The 22,327-nt window shown below is 35.6% G+C and overlaps 1 protein-coding gene across 1 annotated transcript in view; it reads right to left on the bottom strand.

Annotated features, from left to right (window-relative positions):
* LOC125226018 (endocuticle structural glycoprotein ABD-4-like) overlaps window positions 1-21,441 on the bottom strand; it is a 38,060-nt gene extending 16,619 nt beyond the window's left edge. The window contains exon 1 of the mRNA XM_048129833.1: window positions 21,360-21,441. The gene's annotated coding sequence lies outside the window, so the exon portion shown is untranslated. The remainder of the gene's footprint in view (window positions 1-21,359) is intronic.
* Window positions 21,442-22,327: the final 886 nt, after the last annotated feature.

The following is a 22,327-nucleotide window of genomic DNA, read 5'->3' as shown; positions in this document are numbered from 1 at the left end:
TCATTTTTCAGCAAATAGGCCACAAGGGCAATTTTTAACGTCAACATTGAACATACATTAACTCTTAAGTTGTTTTTTATACTTACTATGTTGTTTCCTCTATTGAGGTGTGCAATAAAGAGTATTTGTATTGTATTGTATTTTATTGTACATTTTAACCCGTTAATGGCTAAGCAGAGCACAGAAACTTGAGCAGTTGCTTTTGTTTTGACTGCCTACCCCTTTTGAGAAGATAGGTGTGAGTTTATGTATGTAGATAAGTACTTTTTTCTCAGAATTGGAGGTAAGGAGGTTGTTTCCAGGTACACGCCAGGGTGCAATCCGGGATATTTTGTTTGTGTATTGTGAATGTGGAGTGTGTGAAAGTTAACAGGTAAGCGTAAATGTCAATGAATTTTATGTGCCATTAAATGTTCTATCGCTCAATTCTTAACAATCCGACGTGAAAATAATCACTTTGATTGTCATACTTAACCACAAATGCTGTGGAAATTAATGAAGATTTTAGCTCTCTTTCGGAAAATCCATCCCGATAAAATTCGTATCTTAAAATTAAAATGAGAATAGGCATTTTTCCGATGGGGATCATTGTAGTCTCGCCATTTATATACAGGGTGGAACTTTTCTGCGATCTTTCCTGAAAGTGTTGTGTTATCCAACTGATGTTCAATCAAATTATTAAGATTATAATCGAGGTTAAGTAACACAATAAACAATAATAAATAAAATCAGTTTGAGTTTGGTGACAACCCTGCCGCTTTATTTACATTTTTCAGTGACACATGTCAATACTCAAGAAACACATTAACCCTATTTAGAATTTTTAGAATTTTACATTACCTACACTCGATGTTCAAAGGTCCCACCATGTCGGATAATGCAGGCGGCTTCCCGTGCTCCCGTATGTCGGTGTAGTTTTGACAACGTTTGGTTGCGAATATTTCTCCGGCAGAGAGTTTGAATGATTTGTGTCGAAATGTCGGCCCGCCTGTCTCGAACTTGCTCTTGGGTTTCTGTCAAAGTAGCGTAATACCCTTTCTTCAAATCCGACTGCATGCTGAATAACGCGTCCACCGCGTTGATCGTCTTGACCGGTTCGTGGTACAATAGGACGATTGTTTGTACTATAATAATATACTATAATACCTACTGACTTCAAAATTATCATGCCTCAAAGTCCTATACACAATATAGTATAGTGGAATTTATTGCTATTTAGATGTGGTTTGTGAAACCCTATTATATTTAGATATATTTTATACTAAATTGCTTAAATTCAGTTTCGGCACACTACCATGTAGCTACGACTCTATGGTCTATTTCGGACAGTTTGTCTACTGTATGCTCAAGGGTTGCTGCTCGGTCGGGTTGCTGCTCGGTCGAGAGACGTAGGTCCGAGATTCAAATCCCGGCGCAGGCAACAATTTTATTGTCTTCTGTCAACAAAGTAACATGTACATTTATTTATTTATTTAAACTTTATTGCACAAAAGACAAACTTAATTTACAAAAGGCGAACTTAATGCCATGAGGCATTCTCTACCAGTCTCCACCTTAAGTAAGGCAAAGCAGAGAAGATTGTAGGCGGTGCATTGAAAACAAAAGAACAGAAAAATAAAATCAGAAATCTAAAACATACTTACATCAAATAATACATAAATACATATAATACATAAATATAATTTAATGTTAGATAGATACTTAATTCTTCTTTGAACTACCAACTTGTACTATTTTATATTTTGTGGAACTACCAGCAAATAAATTACGCACAGATCTCTCTTTACACAAACGTACATAAACGTAACGTTTGTTTTACTACATTTTCATATTCAGGCATAGGTATTACATGCAATAAATAAGTACAATATTCCTTTCCTACAAGAAAATTGTGTTTCCTTTTAATATAACTTAGAGTCCGCTCGTTAAGTCAGAAAACTCACACTCTTGACTTATATTCAAAACCATAACTGGCCAATATTGCCACTCGTGCGAAAACAAAAGAATGACGTTTCTAAATCTTGAAGAATGTTCGCAACAAGCGCGTTGCATTCTGCAAATATTTAGTGTGCCGAGTCCGGCCCGCGGTGCAACATTATCTCGAGATACAATGGAATAACTAACAAGGATCGTCAAACACAATATGGTTATAGTGTAACGGGCCACCTCATTAGATATTATTTTTATTGGTTGAACCAAAAAAATGTTGCAAAGTGCCTTAGTTAATTTTGTCTTTTTCGCTACGGGGATTGATGATTGGGAATAATTTTATTATGATCGACCCGGTCTTTTACATAAGTAATTTCATTTATTATGAAAATTCCCTGTGTGGCAACAGGATAACAATCTTACTCTCCAATTTCTTCCCGTGAGTGTCGTAAAAGTCGACTGGGTTGGCTGTTTTCCACTTAATTGCAAAGAGTGGTACTAAACTTGAGCAGTGTCATGTGCTCTGCCTCAGAGTTTTTTATGTGTATATAACATTCGTATGTACATACCTACTTGTATGTATAAGGTTTACAAAATACATAATATACTAATTTGATCAGAACATGATAAGTTTATAAATACGTGGTAAACAGAAAAGCCAAACAATATGGTTATAATAACATACTTAAATAAAGCGGTAAAATATATCCCCCAAAAATAGAGATCATAAACAAAACCTTTAAATTGATATAATCAAAAAGTTTCACCTTCCTTTCAGCTTACGTTTAATCTAATTAAATCGCAAATGCCCGTTTTAGGTTCACGAGGTATTAAGTTAAGACAATAAAACGATTTAGGCATTGTCTTCAAGCACAAAAGGCAATTTCATGAGGTGCCGCCATTGCTCTCGGGCTAATTAATCCCTTTATTGATAAGAATTGGAACTTTTGTAGCCTCATGCAATTGTAACATGTTCTGTGGTATACCTTCTTCTTTGCTCATTCCCACGTTAGGTGACAACCTATCAGGGGTTGACAGGTCAGGAAGATTTTCTTTATTTAAGACTATTCTTGCTGGTCCACCACGTCAATGGGGGACCGGAGAAGTATAGGCCGGCATTCTTCTCCGGTTTAGTGCCTACTTTGCCAGTTCAGTGGTATACCGTTCCCCGGAAAATTAAGAATGTAAGAAAAAAACCTTATGAAGGAAACATCCATACTTAATATTATAAATGGGAAAATGTGTGTGTTTGTTTGTTTGGCCGTCTTTCACGGCAATACGGAGCGACGAATTGACGTGATTTTTAAGTGGAGATGGTTGTAAGATGGAGAGTGTCATAGGCTACTTTTTGTCTCTTTCTAACGAGAGCGAAGCCGCGGGCAAAAGCTAATTCCTTTTAAAGGAAAAATTCCCTTCGAAGGGATACCTACCTCCCGGAAAAGGCACATCATTAGTAGTTGGAAAAGATGAAGTATTGATTTTATCAGCTGTTCAGTGAACTGAAGCGATCGCCGAGATCCTGTTTCAATAATATCAAGACATTAACAAACTGTTAAAACAGAACTTTTTATACTTACCTAATTAATAATTTAGCTAAAATGTCTCAAAGTATTTACAGTTTATCTCATTAAAGTCATTTAGCATCCTCATTATTTATGACAAAAGCTAATTTATCACTAACAATGGTTATAGGTACCTAATTATTGATCTCACAATTTCGATTGGTTTTATATCAGACGTTATTAATTATAATACGTGCACATTGCCTAGGCAACACAACTTACACATGTAATAACTATATGTATCATGTCAGTAGAAACATAATAGTAATTGTAACGGACTACGATCGTTTACTGTAACATACCGTGATGCTTTTCTTTACACTTACATATTAAATGGGCGTTAACAATCGAGCAAAAAAGTAATCTACACTACTTTTTATGATAACTACATTTACACAATCCAATTCTACCCACTTCTTACAGTGGGTAATTGGAGCAATTACTCTGAAAAAATGAAACCATACGTGTATAAATAAGTAACTAGTATAATTTTAACAGGAATTCCATTTACTTATAAATATTAGCATTTTGATAACATAAGTAGCTGAATCTATTTTTAACCCCCGACGCAAAAACGACGTTTTTTTGTCTGAAAGCTGAGTTAGTCGGGAGTGTTCTTAGCCATGTTTCATGAAAATCGGTTTTTTCAAAATTTTAATTTTGTGGTTATATACAATCTAAGCAAGCTAATTTTCTTTCTACGTATACATGTAGATGTGTGTAGTGTATACATTATGTATAAGGATTGGATTAAATTTTCTATATGGAGGTTTTCGGGAGCAAAAAGAGCCTCAAATTTATAAAATGTGGACGGAAGGGTTAACCCCAAGTAGAACATTTTGTAAAGTACCTCAGTTGTTTTCGATTAATTCTAATCTTTGTTATTTTTCATTCTCTTTGCTCCATTTTTACTTGTCTCTGTTTAGCCCAATCTTTGACCGGTAGAGAATGCCATTAGGCGTTAAGTCCGCCATTTGTATTTTTTAATGTGCAATAAAGTTTAAATAAATAAATAAAATTTTAATGTTGCACGTTTTATAGTGAGTGTGTCTGAGTAGATATATAGGTAAATAATTATTCTTTGCCCACCAGTGGCGTTTCGAGCGCCAGTAAAAGCACGAATAATTAACTACAAGCAAGGTGTAAACTGATAACTAGGCTTAGGACTTTTTATGGCATACCGTGGTTCTAAAATCCGTGGAGTCGCCATATGAAAAATTTTCAAAGTCAAAGTCAAAGTCACTGTCACATTAAATATAAATATTTATACATAGTGTCACATCGTCACTGAGTTCATTTTAATCGAACGTAGTTAATTTTATCTTAATAGTAATTTTTTGGTATTATTATATAGAATTATGATAAACAGGGGGCGTACTTTTCATGCCGATGACGTCAATTTGAGGGCATGCTCCATGGATATAGGGTGTTCAAATTGTTTTATTGTAAATTATTAATCATTAGTCATCAATCATTTTAAGTTACATATGAATTTCTTTGCATGGTAATGAATGCAAGAAGGATGGTGTGCTTTACGTTTAAGAGGAATTCTCTTTTCTACGTATTTATTGTAATGTGTTGTTAACAATACTATTTAATAAAACCGGCTTCGCCGGCTTGATCGGTTTTTTCTTTAGTGTATAGTATCTATTTCAATTTATGATTTAATAAAATGTATGTATAAAAACAAATCAAATAACTTTAATTACGTTTCACATTTCAAGTACGTATTATTAATACCACATGTAAATGGACTACTGTATTTGAAGTAATTTGTACACGATTAAAATGATTGACGATTAATGATAAATAATTTACAATAAAACTATTTGGGATCACCCTATACGGAAGCGTGACGTCAAATTGATGTCATCCGCATGAAAGGTACGCTCCCTGATGATAAAATTTACCAATAAATAACATTATTAGTTAAAATGAACTACGTTCGATTAAAATGAACTAGGTAAAGTTGTGACAGTATGTGTAAATATTTATATTTAATATGACATCATACTGTTGGACTTTGATTTTGACTTCGAAAATTTTTCATAATGTCGACTCCACGGATTTTTGAACCACGGTATGCCATAAAAAGTCCTAAGCCTACTGATAACATAATGACAATATAAGTATATACTTATATGACAAAATGTATGTCTGAATTGTATATCTATAAATAGACGAACATTAATATGTAACTTTAAATTTCCCAGAAAAACCAGTTATTAGTCAAGTGCCAGTTCCTCAAATGGTCACTACATGTGATCGTTTGGATGCGTCAGTGCCATTCACTATTGCAAGGGCTAGAGGGCAAACCTAGAAAGGTTAATAATATTATTTACGTACTTTACGGCATGTATTACCTCAAAAAGTTACTATGTAATGTAATTGTGCTGTGAGGGTTGTAAATAAGTGAATTACTGAACCTTTGGATACGTACAATTTTATAGTAGTACACCTCAATGACCGCAATCGCATGACATCCAAGTTCATAACCTTATAAATACATACATCTACAGATTGAGTCTGAACATGGATAATTGGTGCTTATGTGAAACTAAAGGGCGTTTTAATTTATGCAACATGTTGTATTTTTTTAGTAATTAGTAAAAAAATCCGTAGTGACTGTTTACCTATAAATCACAAAGTAGTGTAAAGATTCCGCGGCTCTGTGGATCTCCAGAAGCTTTCTGACCAGGCCCCATAGCCGAATGACATTTCAGCGAGGCCAAATGCTGCAGAAATGCAGTCTAGCTCTGTCGCGCCAATACGCAAGGGAGATAGAGTTAGATTGCATTTCTGCGGCGTTTGGCGTCGCAGAAATGCCATTCGGCTAACCGGGCCAGCACATCAGTAAAAATTTGAAAGAAATCTGTAGATTAGCATTAAGTATAAGTGCCCTTCCTATATTCTTCTAGAATACTTGATTAGACAAGGACCACAGAATAATTAATTTAAATTTACCGTCATGTTTGCATTGAAGAACCTTAGCTGACGCATACTACTTATGATGAAGAAGAATGTTGACATTTTGACGCAAATCTATCGAGGCATGTCAAAAAGTACTCATAGCTTATTAGTTCCATAGTGACATAGGACTTTTTGAATTAGGATTAAAGCTCTCAGCAATGCGATTGTACGGCATTAGGTTTACCTACATTTGAAGACGAAGCGACATACTCGGAGCATACATACTCGTAATTGCTAGGCCTAGCGTAACCTTCGCGGTTCAATAGCTCAGAAATAAAATCGCACTTATTCACGAGACTCGAGCTTATGCAATATCATATGCCTCAACTATGTATTTAGCTCTATACTAATTTCGTTTTACACATATCTTCAAATAACTTACCAGAACGCAGCTTTAAGAGGGGGTCGTACGAAATCCTCGAAAAGTGCATTCGGCGTTTAACAAATGCTGCTCACATTTCTAAATTAAATGAAATAAAATAAATGGAGTTATTATCTTAAAGAGTGTGTCTACAACTTTTGACTATTCAGAATCTCTAATTATTAAAGGTATAATAAATAAACCCACGCAAAGTTGACCTAAAATGAGAAAAACGTATGTCGCCGTTTAGTAAACTTTGTTAAAAAAATTCAATACTTTAGTTATAACATTAAGTGATTCTAAAAGCCAGATAAATGGACTAGAAGTTTTGAGGTTTTTTATATTTTTCCTCTCAAAGGCAACAAAGAAATTTTACCTTAAATTTAAACTATCGTAAAATTTCCATACATTCGCCATTGCTTTCAGAATTCTCCTTTCGATTAGATGCCGTGAGCAGCTCATCGGAGGCAGACGTGTCGCCGGTCGCTCCGCGTTGACAATTAAATTTGACAAATATTTTGACAGAAAATGGTGTACGTACACGAAAAACCATACCAGTGTAAAACTGTGCTCAAAATAAATAGGGTAAATCAAATATGTCAGGTGGAGATCCAATCTCATTTAAAATTTAAAGGTGCATGGCTTGTGCATAAAAAATAAATAAAAATATATCACATTATTAAAGAAAATAACGAACACAACCGAATGAGTATAAATGATTTCATTCTAGTTCGGTTAAATTGAAAAAAGTTTCATGTTTTGTTTTACTCATTGGAATACATTTTCATTACGCTGGTATTAACAGTACGTCATTTTAAAAATATATATGACAGTACCTACGTCAAATTTTGTCAACCAAACTTCACAGGTTGTATGTAAACAATTACAATTTAATTTATTCATACATATTCAGATACGTATTAATCGATTCTTATTTAGAATAGAAAAAAGGGGAATGCGAGCGGGTATAGGTCTTGCTTTTGGTTCAAATTTAATTGTGTATACAATTTATATATATGTACAATTTATATATATATACATTGTGTATATATGTACAATTTCATTAAAGATTTACTTTGTGCATACCGCGAACACGTAACCGTAAGTTGAAAACAATAATAATTATAAATCACCTAAATACATCGTTGTTTACAAAGCGCTTGTTTTGAATGGCACTTCTCCACTCAACTAGACCAAATATTCATGGAACACCAGCTGGTGACCAGCATAAATGACTATGAACAGCCGTGCAAAAATATCTGATTTTCTATAGGGGGCCATAAGTATATGACGACATGTTCCCGGCAAAAATTTGTGATGCTCCGTGACCGGCAAAAACATCGTCTCTCTTTCTAGCGTCTCGCGAGCGTATAGCGTCGAGCCAACTGTATGGAAAAAGACGCCGCGTCAGCGCGGCCATACAGTTGGCCCGACGCTACGATCGCAAGACGGTAGATGTGGGAGGGTCCTTATCCGCATACATATCTGATCGGGTAGCTTAAAAATATTTGATTCTTTATATTATATTCAATTATATTCAATTGTAAGAGCGTAAAAAGATCGGCGGACAACATACGTGATTTATGTGCATCTGCGGACATCATTGGATTATTTACAGGAGACCTGGTTGCTTCCAAATGACTTACCGTTTCTTTCCTCAATACATGATGACTTCGCGTATACAGCTACATCTGCCGTCGACACCTCTGTGGGGATGCTCAGAGGTAGACCACATGGCGGTGTCGCGCTGCTATGGAGAAAGAGTATTTTTCCCTCAGCGAGTGTAGTGGAGTGTAATAATAATAGGATCTGTGGCATTCTAGTTAATCTAGGTTCTAAACGTGCTGTGATAATTAGTGTGTACATGCCAACTGATTCTGCTGAAAACTTACCAATATTTGTGGAGTGTGTGAGTACTATACATGCTATCATTGAGGAAAGTGAAGTAGAAGCTGCTTATGTTTTAGGGGATTTTAATGCCCATCCGTGCGAGCCCTTTCATAATGAACTTATGAGTTTCTGTGAGGACAATCAGTGGATTTGTGCGGATCATGAAATGTTGGGGCCAGACTCTAATACTTTTACTTATGTAAGTGACAGTCATGGGTGTGAGCGCTGGTTAGACCACTGTGTGGTGACTCAGGCGGCCTGGTCTACTATATCCAAAGTGTGTGTTTTGTATAATGTTTACTGGTCAGACCACTATCCTCTAGTGATAGAATGCAACTTGGATGTGACCCACTATAAAACATATAATTGTAATTTTGACAGGTCTAAAGTATTCTGGGGTGACAAACAACCAAATGATATTATTAATTATAAAAATAAATGTAATGAATTGTTAAAAGCTATTGACTTCCCTACACAGCTTAGAGAGTGTGCTGACAGCTGTTGTTATGAAAGTAATAATAATTCTCATAAGGATGTAATTTCTAAGATGTATAATGATATAATTTGTGCCCTTAGTTCTGCTTCTGTTTCATGTAGTAACAAACCATGTAATAGGAAGAATAAACAAATTATGGGATGGAATAAACATGTGAGTGAGGCTCACAGAGAGGCCAGGCATAGATTTCAAATATGGGTAGCTAGCGGGAAACCCCGTTCGGGTCAGTTGTATGATTCCATGTCTGTAAGTCGCAAAGTTTTTAAAGCCAGATTAAAATGGTGCCAGCAACATCAGGACCAAATTAAAATGGACCGGCTGGCCTCTTTTCATGGTAAAAATGATTTTCGCAACTTTTGGAAAGGTACAAACAGATTAAATCACAGGCCTGGGCTCTCTGTGAGTATTGATAATGAGACCAATCCTGTTAATATAGCTAATTTGTTTAAGAATCATTTTTCTGTCAAGTCTGCCCTTAGTACTGAGATCAGCAGTGAGGTGGTTAGGGCACATGGGTTTGTGTGTACGACTAAAATTACTGCAAATCAAATAACTAAAATAATTCAGAATATGAAGGGCGGCAAGTCCCCTGGGCACGATGGGCTTAGCATTGAGCACCTGCAACATGCCGGGCCCCATCTGCCCAGGGTCCTTGCAATGCTCTTTTCACTATGTATCAGCCATGCTTACCTACCACCTGATATGATTCGCACTGTGGTTGTTCCCATTGTAAAAAATAAAACAGGCGATATAGCTAAGTTGGCCAACTATAGGCCCATTTCTCTAGCAACGGCCGTGGCTAAGGTGTTTGATGCGGTGCTCGATGCTGAGTTAGATAGATACATACAGATCAGTGATGCGCAGTTTGGTTTTCGACCCAAACTATCTACTGAAAGCGCAATACTTAGCCTCAAGCACACCGTTGAATATTATACCAATAGGAAGACGCCTGTATATGCATGTTTCCTGGACCTCTCCAAAGCGTTTGATCTTGTTAATTACAATCTACTGTGGGCCAAGTTAGAAACGTCCGGGGTCCCGAAGGACATCCTGCATATACTTAGGAGTTGGTACTTGTCTCAAGTTAATGTTGTCCGATGGGGCAAGGAAGTGTCGGAGGAGTACAGGTTGGAGTGCGGAGTGAGACAGGGCGGGAGATCATCTCCGAAGCTCTTCAACCTGTACGTCAACGCGCTCATCGAGGAACTGAGCAGCATGCATGTCGGCTGTCATATAAGTGGTGTCTGTATGAATAATATTAGTTATGCGGACGACATGGTGTTGCTCAGTCCCTCGCCTTGTGGACTTGAAATGTTGCTTAAAGTATGTGAGAGATATGCTTGTAATCATGGCCTCAAATATAATGCTCTCAAGAGTGAACTTATGGTTTTTAAATCAGGGTCAAAATGTCCATCTTTTGTACCACCATTGTATCTGAATGGGACACCCCTTAAAAGAGTGACTTGTGTCAAGTATCTTGGCCATATTGTAAATGAAAATCTGCGTGATGACGCAGACATAGATAGGGAGCGTAGGGCGCTGGCGATAAGGGCGAATATGATAGCACATAGGTTCAGAGGGTGCACAGCGCAGGTGAAAATAACGCTTTTTAGAGCCTATTGTACTTCTCTGTATACTTGCAGCCTATGGGCTGACTATTCGCAAAGCTCGATCAGTGCTCTACGGGTCCAGTATAACAACGCCTTCAGGGTGCTGTTGCGGCTGCCACGCTTCTGTAGCGCGTCTGGTATGTTTGCGGACGCTCAAGTAGACGGTTTCTATGCCACATTAAGAAAGCGTGCCGCAGCAACGCGTAGCAGAGTGTTTGGCAGCAGCAACGGTATCCTGGGTGCGATAGCGGGCCGGCTTGATAGTCGCTATATGCAACACTGGTCGAACCTGCACCTCTCCCTAGCCAATTTTGAAAAATAGTATATGTATAGTAATTAGGCACTAAGGAAATTAACATAGTGGTAGTATTAGGTTTAAGTATTAACCTTGTATGGATTTTGTGGTCCGAAATAAATGATTTTTATTTATTTTATTTTATTTTATAAACCTAAATTACACTCTCACCCGCATAAATATCTATCCATTGTTAAAGCAAATATATATCTTACGGGCTAGAAATCATTAATATGTAATTAAAGTGCAATAATAAACCCTACCTGGTTGCCTTACAGCCGTAAATTGTATGAGGTGATTTGACAGTTCACAAAAACGGTACCTATAGACTTGTGTCATTGGATATGTCTGTCTCATCTGTTCTTAAATTATGACAAGTAAACTTATTGCAAATCTAGTATCAGAAGCCTTTATAGGTACAAGCTTTTATTCAACTTGCCTTGTTAGTTATGTTAGTTTGAGTCAAAACGTAGAAGCTAAATTTGACCCACTTTCCGGTTTCCAATTGAGCTGAAATTTTGCACACATATGTAAATCAAATGACAATGCAATATTATGGTATCATGGAGCTAATCTGATGATGGAGCAGAAAGGTGATCATAGGAACTCTGTTATGAAACGTCGTATCCCCATTGAGTCAGGGGTTTTTAGAAATGTCTCGGAGAGTAATAAATATTTTTTTTGCAAAAAAACATTATAAATTGGGAGGTGTAATTTTTTATTATCTCTTACATAGCATTAAGAAGAAAAACCGACCAAGAGCGCGTCAGTGTAGGGTTCCGTAGTTTCCGACATTTTACATAATGACAATTTAATAAATACCGTAATTTGGGGTGAAAAGGGTTCCGGGGGTATATAATGTTATTATATTTCTTGACATATTCCTTTTATTTTCCGTAATCAAAGTAGGAAAATAATATATTATGTTTTTTTACTATTATTATTATTTGTATTTAGGACAACAGCCGTAAATATTCAACTTACATAGGTATTTTTACATAGTCTTAGGCCAATAACAGTTATCTGTTGAGTGAAAAGTATTATACGCAATATGTTACTAAAAAAAATATGTGAATATTTAAAATTACAGTGAAAATGTGCAAGCCACACATTTTTATTTACAGTTTCATGTCTGTCAAAGTTGACGTTCAAATTTATTGGATTTTTACTCATTTTAATCGTTCATTATCCTTTTGAATGTGTATACACTTCTAAAGTTTATGTATAAATAACAGAAAATCATAAGACATATTTTCATTTTTATAATGGTTTTCATGAAGAAAGCGATGCAACTGTGTTGGGGAATTTTTACGGGATGAATAAATATCCGCGGCCTGAGGGGTGAATGGGATCAGGAATGGGGGAATCGGGTCGCAAAGGGGTGAATAGGTTTACGAAGGGGCTGATTAGGGTCGGAAGAGGGGTGAATTGGGATGTGTGGTCAATGCTTGTCACATTGTATAAAATATATATAACTTACCTAAAGTGGTATTTTTATGAATGACCTCTCTGTATATGGACGCAATTTATACGTCAATGTATTGCTTCGTAGTTAGACTAGATACAAGAAATTAACACTTAGAAATGTTAATCACACTTCTGTCTACCTCCACGTTTCTACTTAAGTCCGCAAAAATCACCCATGGTTGCTATAATATAGACGGATTACTTTAAAATAAAAATCATAAGTATGAAACTATACAACTAGGGAAGAAATAAAATTATTTTATTGAATCATTTTTGATTTGATCTTTTTCAAGTTTATATAAATAATAAATTTTCAATTCGCTCAAAGGTTGGAAGAGATCCCTTATAGGGATAAGTTCGCCTTTGTACATCATAACTTTACTGTATTTTTATGTCCTAACTTGTCTTATGTACAATAAAGTGTTCACATACATACATACATATATTGAAATAGATATCATACACGAAAGAAAAAACGACAAGGAGCCCACGGTGGCTGAGCCGGGAATCGAACCCGGGTCTTCAGCTTACGCAGCTAACGTTATTACCACTAGGCCACCAGGCCAGGTTAAAAAAACCGGCCAAATGAGAATCTATTTTCGCACAATTGTTAAACTAAATTATTTTTACTAGCTACCTCCAAAATACCAAATAAAATTGGGCTACATAGTACATCGTTTTCTGAAGATTTTGGGTTCATGGGGTCGGAACGGGTATACCTAACGTAATTTATGGTGAATAGGGCCAAAACCGACTTTTGAACGTCGATAGCAGTTTTTTATATGTGCCATGCTAATTTTTTACACAAAAAATCTTCCGGCAGTGTGAACTTCGGTTTGTCTTTGAAAATATGTCGTTTTATTTAGTAATTTTCGCTCACCCTAACGTTGGAGTAAATAGGGTCGGGAAGGGGGTGAATAGGGAAAAGGGTTGACTCTTTCGGATTGCGAACAAAATATGACCTGACACGAGCAAATTATATTTATTTTACCAAAAAATAAGGATTTAATATGTTATGAGTGGTCGGTAATGAAATCTACACATATTATGATAACCCTTAACCAACCTTTATAGTTAGATGGTGCTCTGACGCGGTGAATAAGTAAGTATGGTCGTGGGCAGTGCGGATGTCAAAATATAAGCATAGTTTGTTGCTATTTTTCATGTTTAAATAAACTTCTAAACTAACGTAGTGGGTATTAAGTATTAAAGTAAAAGGTTCACAGTGAATATTAGGTTGCCAGAAATGTGTTCAGCTATACCATTGTATTGAATTTTGTATCATAAAGTCAAACTAGGTATTTACTACTAATGATTTACTCTGTGGGGTGTCTTTGATCACTTGCATGGGGTAACATTGACCATAATGACACATACATACATACATACACATACATACAATCACGCCTGTATCCCATGAAGGGGTAGGCAGAGCACATGAAACTACTCAAGTTTCAGTGCCACTCTTGGCAAATAAGGGGTTGATAGAAAACGAAATTGTGCCATTGCAGTGACAGGTTGCCAGCCTCTCGCCTACGCCACAATTTAACCCATATCCCACAGTCGCCTTCTACGACACCCACGGACACATAGTTAATGACACATAGTTAATTATTGTCTGATTTTGTCACGGTACTTGTTGAGGCTGATAATTTGATCGCTTCTTGTGATAAATATTGAAATAATTGCAAATAAAGTTGGTTTTTCGAAGATGTTAGTTTCATGTGCTCTGCCTACCCCTTTATGGGATACAGGCGTGATTGTATGTATGTATGTATGTATGTATGTTAATTTTTATTCTTGATCAAAGTAACCCCAAAATAGTGTTAAAGAGTTGTAATATTTGACTGCGAACCATTTTTTTTTTAAAAAGTTGATGGTCCCATTTTTTTTCTTCCTTATGAAATGAAAATGAAAATGAAAATGAAATATTTATTTTTCAAGTAGGCATATTACAATGCGCATATGAACGTCAAATAAAGCTACGCCGGCTCTAACCCTACGCCTCAGCCTCGAGAAGATTTCAGTCCCCCCTCAGTTGGGAGGGGGGTATCCACTATGGGACCGGCAAGAAACTCGGCGGGCAACTTCTTTTCAAAACATTACATCTTATAATTAACATGCATTAAATAACAACATACAATTTAACAGCAAAAGTATTCATCAAAGAATATGAACAGACTAGGTACTCTATGGAAATCAATTTCAATAAATTATATTATTGCTTAATAATACGTCGTTCTTCTTCAGAGAAAACATATCAAATTGTCATAGAAGAAAAAGATAATATGAATCTCAATATCATTAAATATGTAATTTACCTACACAACATAAAATATAAAATATTTGATGTGCTTTCTTATCTGAACTGTGTCCTCTATACATAATACAATTATTTTAATTGCTATTCGTTTTTTGTAGTTTCTGGTTCGGGCCATGCATGTTTGTCTGTCAAATAGTCCTCGACTCTGTAATAAGCCTTTAACATCAATGATTTTTTTAAGTAGTTCTTAAGAGCTGGGAGGGGTAATCTCAAAGCAGTGTCAGGTAACTTATTATAAAAATGAATGCATTGCCCAACAAATGACTTCTGTACTTTACGGACACGAAACTTCTTTATGGCAAGCTTATTTTTGTTTCTAGTGTTATAATTATGGATATCAGAATTCTTAGTGAAACAGTCTAAATTCTTAACAACATAAATTATACTATCATAAATGTATTGGGAAGCTACAGTTAAGATATTAATTTCTTTGAAGAGTTCTCTTACTGATTCACGTGTTCCTAAGTTGTAAATAGAACGAATGGCTCTCTTTTGTAATACAAAGATAGTCTGTATGTCAGCTGCTTTGCCCCAAACCAGAATACCGTATGACATTACACTGTGAAAATAACTATGATACACTAGGCGAGCTGTCTCAACATTAGTCAGTTGCCTGATTCTCCTAACGGCGTATGCGGCTGAACTTAATTTGCTTGCTAGTTTCTTTATATGAGGACTCCATTGTAGATTTTTGTCCAATGTTAAACCAAGAAACAGTGTTGTATCTACCATCTCTAAGCATTCATCATTCAAAAGTATTTTTGTATCGATTGGTTTAACATTCGGCAGAGAAAATCGAATACATTTGGTTTTCTTAGAATTAAGAAGTAAATTGTTGACAGTAAACCACTGCAGTACATCAGCTAACGTGCTATTAATTTCATTGTAATCCGTAGATTTTCGGTCAACATTAAAAAGCAGTGATGTATCATCAGCAAAAAGTACTATTTCACAAAAGTTTTTCACTATACATGGCAAATCATTTATATAAACCAAAAACAGGAATGGACCTAAAATTGAGCCTTGTGGCACTCCTAATTGGACTACAGTCCCGCTAGAGCGAGTTTTGTTAACAACTACTGTTTGTGTTCTATTGCTAAGGTAAGAAGACATAAAGTTTAGGGCATTTATAGACAAACCATAGTGTTCTAATTTCAAAATGAGCGTTCCATGATTACGTACTTAGTTACGTTACGTTGACCAATTTTGGAATTTATACTTCTCTAACTCCTACATTTAATAGGTAAAAATACCCATTAAAGAGAAGTTTAAATTCCCAAATTGGTCAATGTAACCCTAGTTTACGGTAGACACCGTCAACCTATTCTAATAATTCTCTTTTTATTTGAAAGAAAATTCGTTACGATAATATGCATATAAAATATGCAATCTAAGATAAAAAATACTTTTCATATAGTTACAAACTTAGTTCAGATTTTTTTTGTACAACTTTTAAAAATTGTTCTACCTATCAAGTTCAAAATAATTTTCCTAGAAAGTCTTTTTTTCTACTCCCGAACTATGTATTATTCGTCATTTACAGGGTCGTGCATAGATCTTTAAAACCCTACATAAAAGTCTATTCCCCAAAGCCAGTGTCCGCCGACTTTCCGCGCATGCGCGCAGTATCGAAAAAATTGAAAACGCTTTGTTTGGCTCTGTAACCATGGCAACGCTTTATAACGATACGGCGCGCGTGCGCGGGAAGGCTTTGGGCAGCTGAGCTGACAGTGCAAACCTTTGCGTCAAAATACAGGAAACAGTGTGAATTTCACGAAAGTTATTCAAGAAACCTATTAAAAACTAAGTGCATGGTCGTAAAAAAAGTATTGTATGCAACGGTGTTTAACTGAGTCAAAAAATACTCGTGGCGTCTTAATAACAATTTTCGGCTTCGCCTCAAATAGTTACCCACGCCACTCGTCTTTTTTGATCTCCTTTAAACACCTGTTGCATAAAATAAGTACTATTTAAAGTTCTGCTTTTGAGATTTTTTCATATTTGAGAAAACTGCCCTTATGGCCTGAAATACGGCATACGGCAGTGATATTGACATTGACATATGCTTTTTCGTATTTTGATGGTATTTTGACTGCACTGTATTTTTTGCCATTCTAATTTGAACCTTATCTCTGAGCGATGTTTTTTAATTTTCAGTTACATCACAGATGTGTATGACATGACATCTAGGTATTTAGCCATTTAAAAGAAACTACAAGGGGCTTTACAGACGTAGCGACTGCAACTGGTACAGAGCCCAAGCCATAATTTAAAATTATATTGTGATTTTTATATGTATTTGTGGTTTATTTAATACTAAGTATGAGTTTCAACATTTTCAACTCAAGGAACTGAAATTAAGAGAAGGGACTCGGAAATTGGGTAAGATCAAGAGTCTGATGCAGATGGCGATGGCAGTATTGGATAACATAAGATATGCGTCGATATTCCCTGTCTTTCTTTGTGTCTCTGACTTGACTGCTGCTAGCTGTACTCTATTCATTAGGTTTTTATTTTATACACATACTTTATTTTTGTATCAAAATAAATGATAAATTGATAAAAAACCTAACGACCAAAAAGAATAAAGTACCTATCTGTTAGTCTTTAATACACCCCGCATATACGTAATGCACAGCACAGGCCTCCGAAGACCGGCAGGGCAATCATGGTCGCGCGATAAATGGTATAATATCAGGCCGTCCCTATCGCACTTACAAATAGTGTGATAGGGCTGATGTTTTATCATTTATCACGCGACCATAATAATTGTCTGCCTGGAGGTATCGGCCTTTAGCCCTTCACACACGTCTTTGAATAATGTTTGCGGGGATAGGCAGGCTGACGATTTTTAATCTAAGTATAGAAAAGTAACGCAAAATGTAGTGCAAAGTAATTTGAAATACACCTAGATAAACAATCAATTGAATAAGGAACGTTATCTACATATTTAGGTAAATTAAATTCACATGAGACATGAACAGAGAAGGAAAGCTAGATGATGCGAATTTTTTCTCTGTCTTCTTTTATGCTACCTTTTTTACAGTTTTAATTTCTCAAAGAAGGTCAGTAGTTGACTACAAACTCAAAATAACACTCTTGAAAAAAATTAAGGGTCACTGACCTTTCACAGTAAATTGAGGTAGTGTGAGTGAAGGGTGTTTGTGTGTGTAATGGGGTAATTTGACAGATTCTGAAAATTCTCCCTGCTCTACCCCCTCTTAATTAAAATTGTCAATGAAAAATAAAATGTATGGAAGTTGTCATACGACTTGCAAATTTTGCTATAGCATTTGTGATCACAGCAATTTTTTTTTGTTGAAGTAGGTACGACGGCCATTTTGACTCGGTCACTAGGTATCAGACCATCCATGTGCAATATTGCATTAAAACACACTTTATTTACGACTAAGTATCATACATACGTCAATACGTAGCGTATAACCTAACCACAAAATTAAAAAAAAACTAAATCTAAATCTACGATGCCACAGACAGACACACACACAGACAGACAAACAGACAGACACGTCAAACTTAAGTATAACACCCTTTCGTTTTTGCGTCGGGGGTTAAAAATACAAAAAATTGGTTTTTCCCCTCACTAGCTCGGAAACACGTGTTTTGTCCTTTAATACCAGCGGGTAAAAACGCATTTTATCCACTAGTGGGTAAAGTAATTTGACATTGAATAAAGTCAAATTATCTGCTTTAAAATTGATAAAAGTAGGTGAATCTAGTAATAAAGATGATTTACCACCTGTGGAACTACTGGAAGCAGTGATAAATGCATTTGTTGCGTTGTAGTTTCCTCGCTATAGTGAGGGGAAAAGTTTTGTGTTACACTCGGGTGCAAATGTATTTTACTTCTCGTGTGTTAAAAAACAACTTTGCCCCGTTGTATAACAAATAACTATTATACCACGCCACGTTACGAGATCCGAAATATTTTTAGTTTATTTAAATCATTGTGCAAAACAACAGGTAATCTTTAGACAAGACTTATAATATTTATCTCCACAGTCCCAGGGTTTATGCTCGTTACAAGACTGTTATTATTTTAAGACGTCGCAAATGATAGACTTGCTTTGAGGAGTGGCACGGCAAAGAAAACCACTGAACTTTGACACATAGGCGGTTATATTTAGTCCTATGGTGCATAGGACTCGTCGGATGCAACTTCGGGCATGGATGTAAAGATTATGGAAATAAACTCACGGAAAAATCATATTACAGCAGTTCTCAAAAAGTTTGTACATAGCCACGTCAGCAAATTTTAATTGATCCTATTTTGTTACCAACATTTAGTAGTATAAGTCGACTTTCGTAAGATATATACAGCAAAATATGGATACTAGAGAACCTTAATGACGAAATAAAACTTACTAAAATATCAATTCATCAAAAAAATCTTGGTAACAAAATAGGAATAAAAAACAAATTTACTTTTTCCTTAATTTTTGTATAAACTTTTTGAGAACTGCTCACTAATTTAAACTATGATATCGCGAAAAATTATAAAACTATATTGTGGGTTCCTATGAGAAAATTATCAGGGCAAGTAATGTATGCTATTTGGCTTTGTGTCATGCTTCACTTTCGCACTTACATACTTGTTAGAACATGACAAGTATGGTCACATTATAAGATCAGCGTTCTAGAGGATGACCATTACTGAGCTCATTGAAGCGTGACCCAAGATCAGAACGATATCGATATCAATCACTCAATGGGTGAAGGATATCCTTCAGATGTTCTAATGATATTTATATTTATATTTTCCTACCTATCACGAGCTCCTACCTATCAAACTTAATATTATATATTTATAGAAATAAAATTATTGTTCTTCCTTTGTGTTCTATTTTTGTTCTTGTATAGTGTGCCACTGATTCTTCTGATTACGATTATCTATTATCTACAATTGTTTTCAAGCTTATTGTACCTTTTGCACTATCGCCCGACCCAGGGCTGGAAGACAAGCGCTGTGGCACCATCGGTGCCAGAGCACATGCTGAGTGGTGTCCTCTTGCAACCACAAACCAAACCACATGTAACTGATTTTGTACTGTTTAGTATGTGAGTGTCATATTCTTTTTCTTTTTGGTTGCAATAAATGCCTTTTTCTTTCTTTCTTTCTTTCATATCGGTGTAAGTTAAAAGTGGCCTGTTCAATGCGCTGTATATCTGCGAGTGCAACGGTGTCATCTGGGCGGGTCCGCGGGTATTGGCTCACTTCCCCGCTAAATTACCTTCCCGTGAACTCGGTTAGCATTTAAATCTTACATCCACTATCAAGATTGCTATAAAACTATGTTCTCTTTAGTTTTTCCAAAGATTCCTTCAGAAACACCTCCAAGTAGTGAACTCAATTGAGTAGATTAAATTATGTACTTCCATATCTCAATTTAATGAAATTGACAAGTGATTTTTTAAAGTGAAATCCTTCTTGGGATGATTTTCGCTAAGAATTACGCTTATGTTTCTCAATTTTCAAGTATTGGTCGTGTAAATAGAAGTTTAGTTTCAAGTGCGACATTTCGACTACAAAGTTCTCAGAACTGCGAAGGTTACCCTTGACACTAACTAACTTGTAAGTTTTAACAATATGTTGTAAAAAGTTAGGAAGTATAAACTGCCAAATAATTATAATACCAACTTCTCCAAAAATACAAGTAATCCTTATCATCCTTATGAGCTCAAGATAACCAACCTGTAAGAGTATTTTGTTAAAGAGTTACAAACATATTTCCCATAGAATTGATTTTTCTGGCTGACATTAAATACAATTAAATCGCAATAGCATTAATTAATAATGTTCACCATCATATATATGTAATTATATATATTAGTCTATCTTTATATAAATTTATATAAGTATTAGTATTCAACCTGAGTTTAGTAAATTTATGTTTGATGTCACGATTATATTTGTCTCTGTTAGCTATTATTTCTCCTGCGCCAACATATATGTCTCTGTTTAACCCAATGGTTGACTGGTAGAGAATGCCTTTTCGCATTAAGTCCGCCATTTGCACATGTTTCTTTAGTTGTGCAATAAAGTTTAAATAAATAAATAAATAAATAATTCCTAACAAGTGATCCAATTATATTAAAGATAAATGATCAATGAGTAAGGAGTCTCCAAACAGGGAACATAATAAAGCAAGGCATGGTAAAGGTCGGGCGAGACGCACCGCTTCGTTATCGGTCACATGTCAGGTTTACAGGTCCACAGTAGCCTAGTCAATTAAGGTGTAATATGCATCATTTTATCTTTAACTAATATTTACACTAATCTCAGAAAATACGTAATACTAGGAGGGCAAAAAAAACTATTGCTACAAATTTATAAATTGAAAGAAAAAAATTAAAATTTACACCGCGGACACGACTTGAACCTGGGATTTGAATACCGGTCCAATCGCTCTGGTCAAATCTAAGTAATATACTTACATCGAAAAACTGGGCTTTGCTTGGGTCGGATCTCTGTGGCTCGGTTGATCAGACAGGCCGGCAGGTGGGCCGGTGCTCCAATAGGTCGCAGGTTTGGATTCTGCCGGAGATGTGATTTTTTCCTTTAGTTTAGAAATCAAAAAGTAGGTAATGCATAAATGAAATAACCCAGCTGACCCCAAATGTATTTCTCGCTTGCGCCTACAACCCCTTTATAACTTAGGTTTCTTTTTAAAAGAAAACTTAAAAATTGGGTTTTATTAAACCGTCATTACCGCCCCCAGCCCAGCCACATGCTGAGATGAGACCATTTCATTTTACTCTACATATTATTTTATGTTGTGTTCACGCATGAATTACATAATATATAAGGACTGTATCGTTAAGTATAAGGACAAAATAAACCTCGTCTAAATGTTGACATGTGCATAATTTTGTATTATTATGTTCCGAGAGTATGATCTTAAAGTATTGGTAAGTACTATTTGATATAAGAAGGTCTGATATTTTTTTTATTTTAGGGACTTTATGGTACTTTCATTAAGGTCTAGCAAATAAATTTCGGACAACCCCTATCTGGCTTAATTTGAGAATATTTCAATGACTCTTTGTACGATTTCAACAAACAAAGGTTAATATGCTGCCAAAATATATTCTTTAAGAGTTCTCTTCATGGTTTTTCCAATTGGGTACTTGTAGAATAAATGCGGCGAATTTATATAATTTAAAAAAACGCAATTTTGAGCAACGTTCCGGATTGCCGTAAATTTTTGATGCTAGCAGGATGAGAGAAACAGATAAAAAAATTAACCATAGGCCAAAGTCTAATTGACATTCATGGTGTTTGAACAGTGCTTAAACCAGATCGATATAAACAATGTATGATAGTCAAATTCGACATCAAAGTCGGAGTTAGAGTAAGCACCATGCCACATTCTCTAAATGGCCGCCATACGCAGATCCTAAAC

Source organism: Leguminivora glycinivorella, chromosome 5 (genome assembly GCF_023078275.1).
Source record: "Leguminivora glycinivorella isolate SPB_JAAS2020 chromosome 5, LegGlyc_1.1, whole genome shotgun sequence".
Classification (NCBI taxonomy): domain Eukaryota; kingdom Metazoa; phylum Arthropoda; class Insecta; order Lepidoptera; family Tortricidae; genus Leguminivora; species Leguminivora glycinivorella.
Note: the sequence above shows the minus strand (reverse complement) of the source record. Positions and strands in the feature narration are given on the sequence as shown.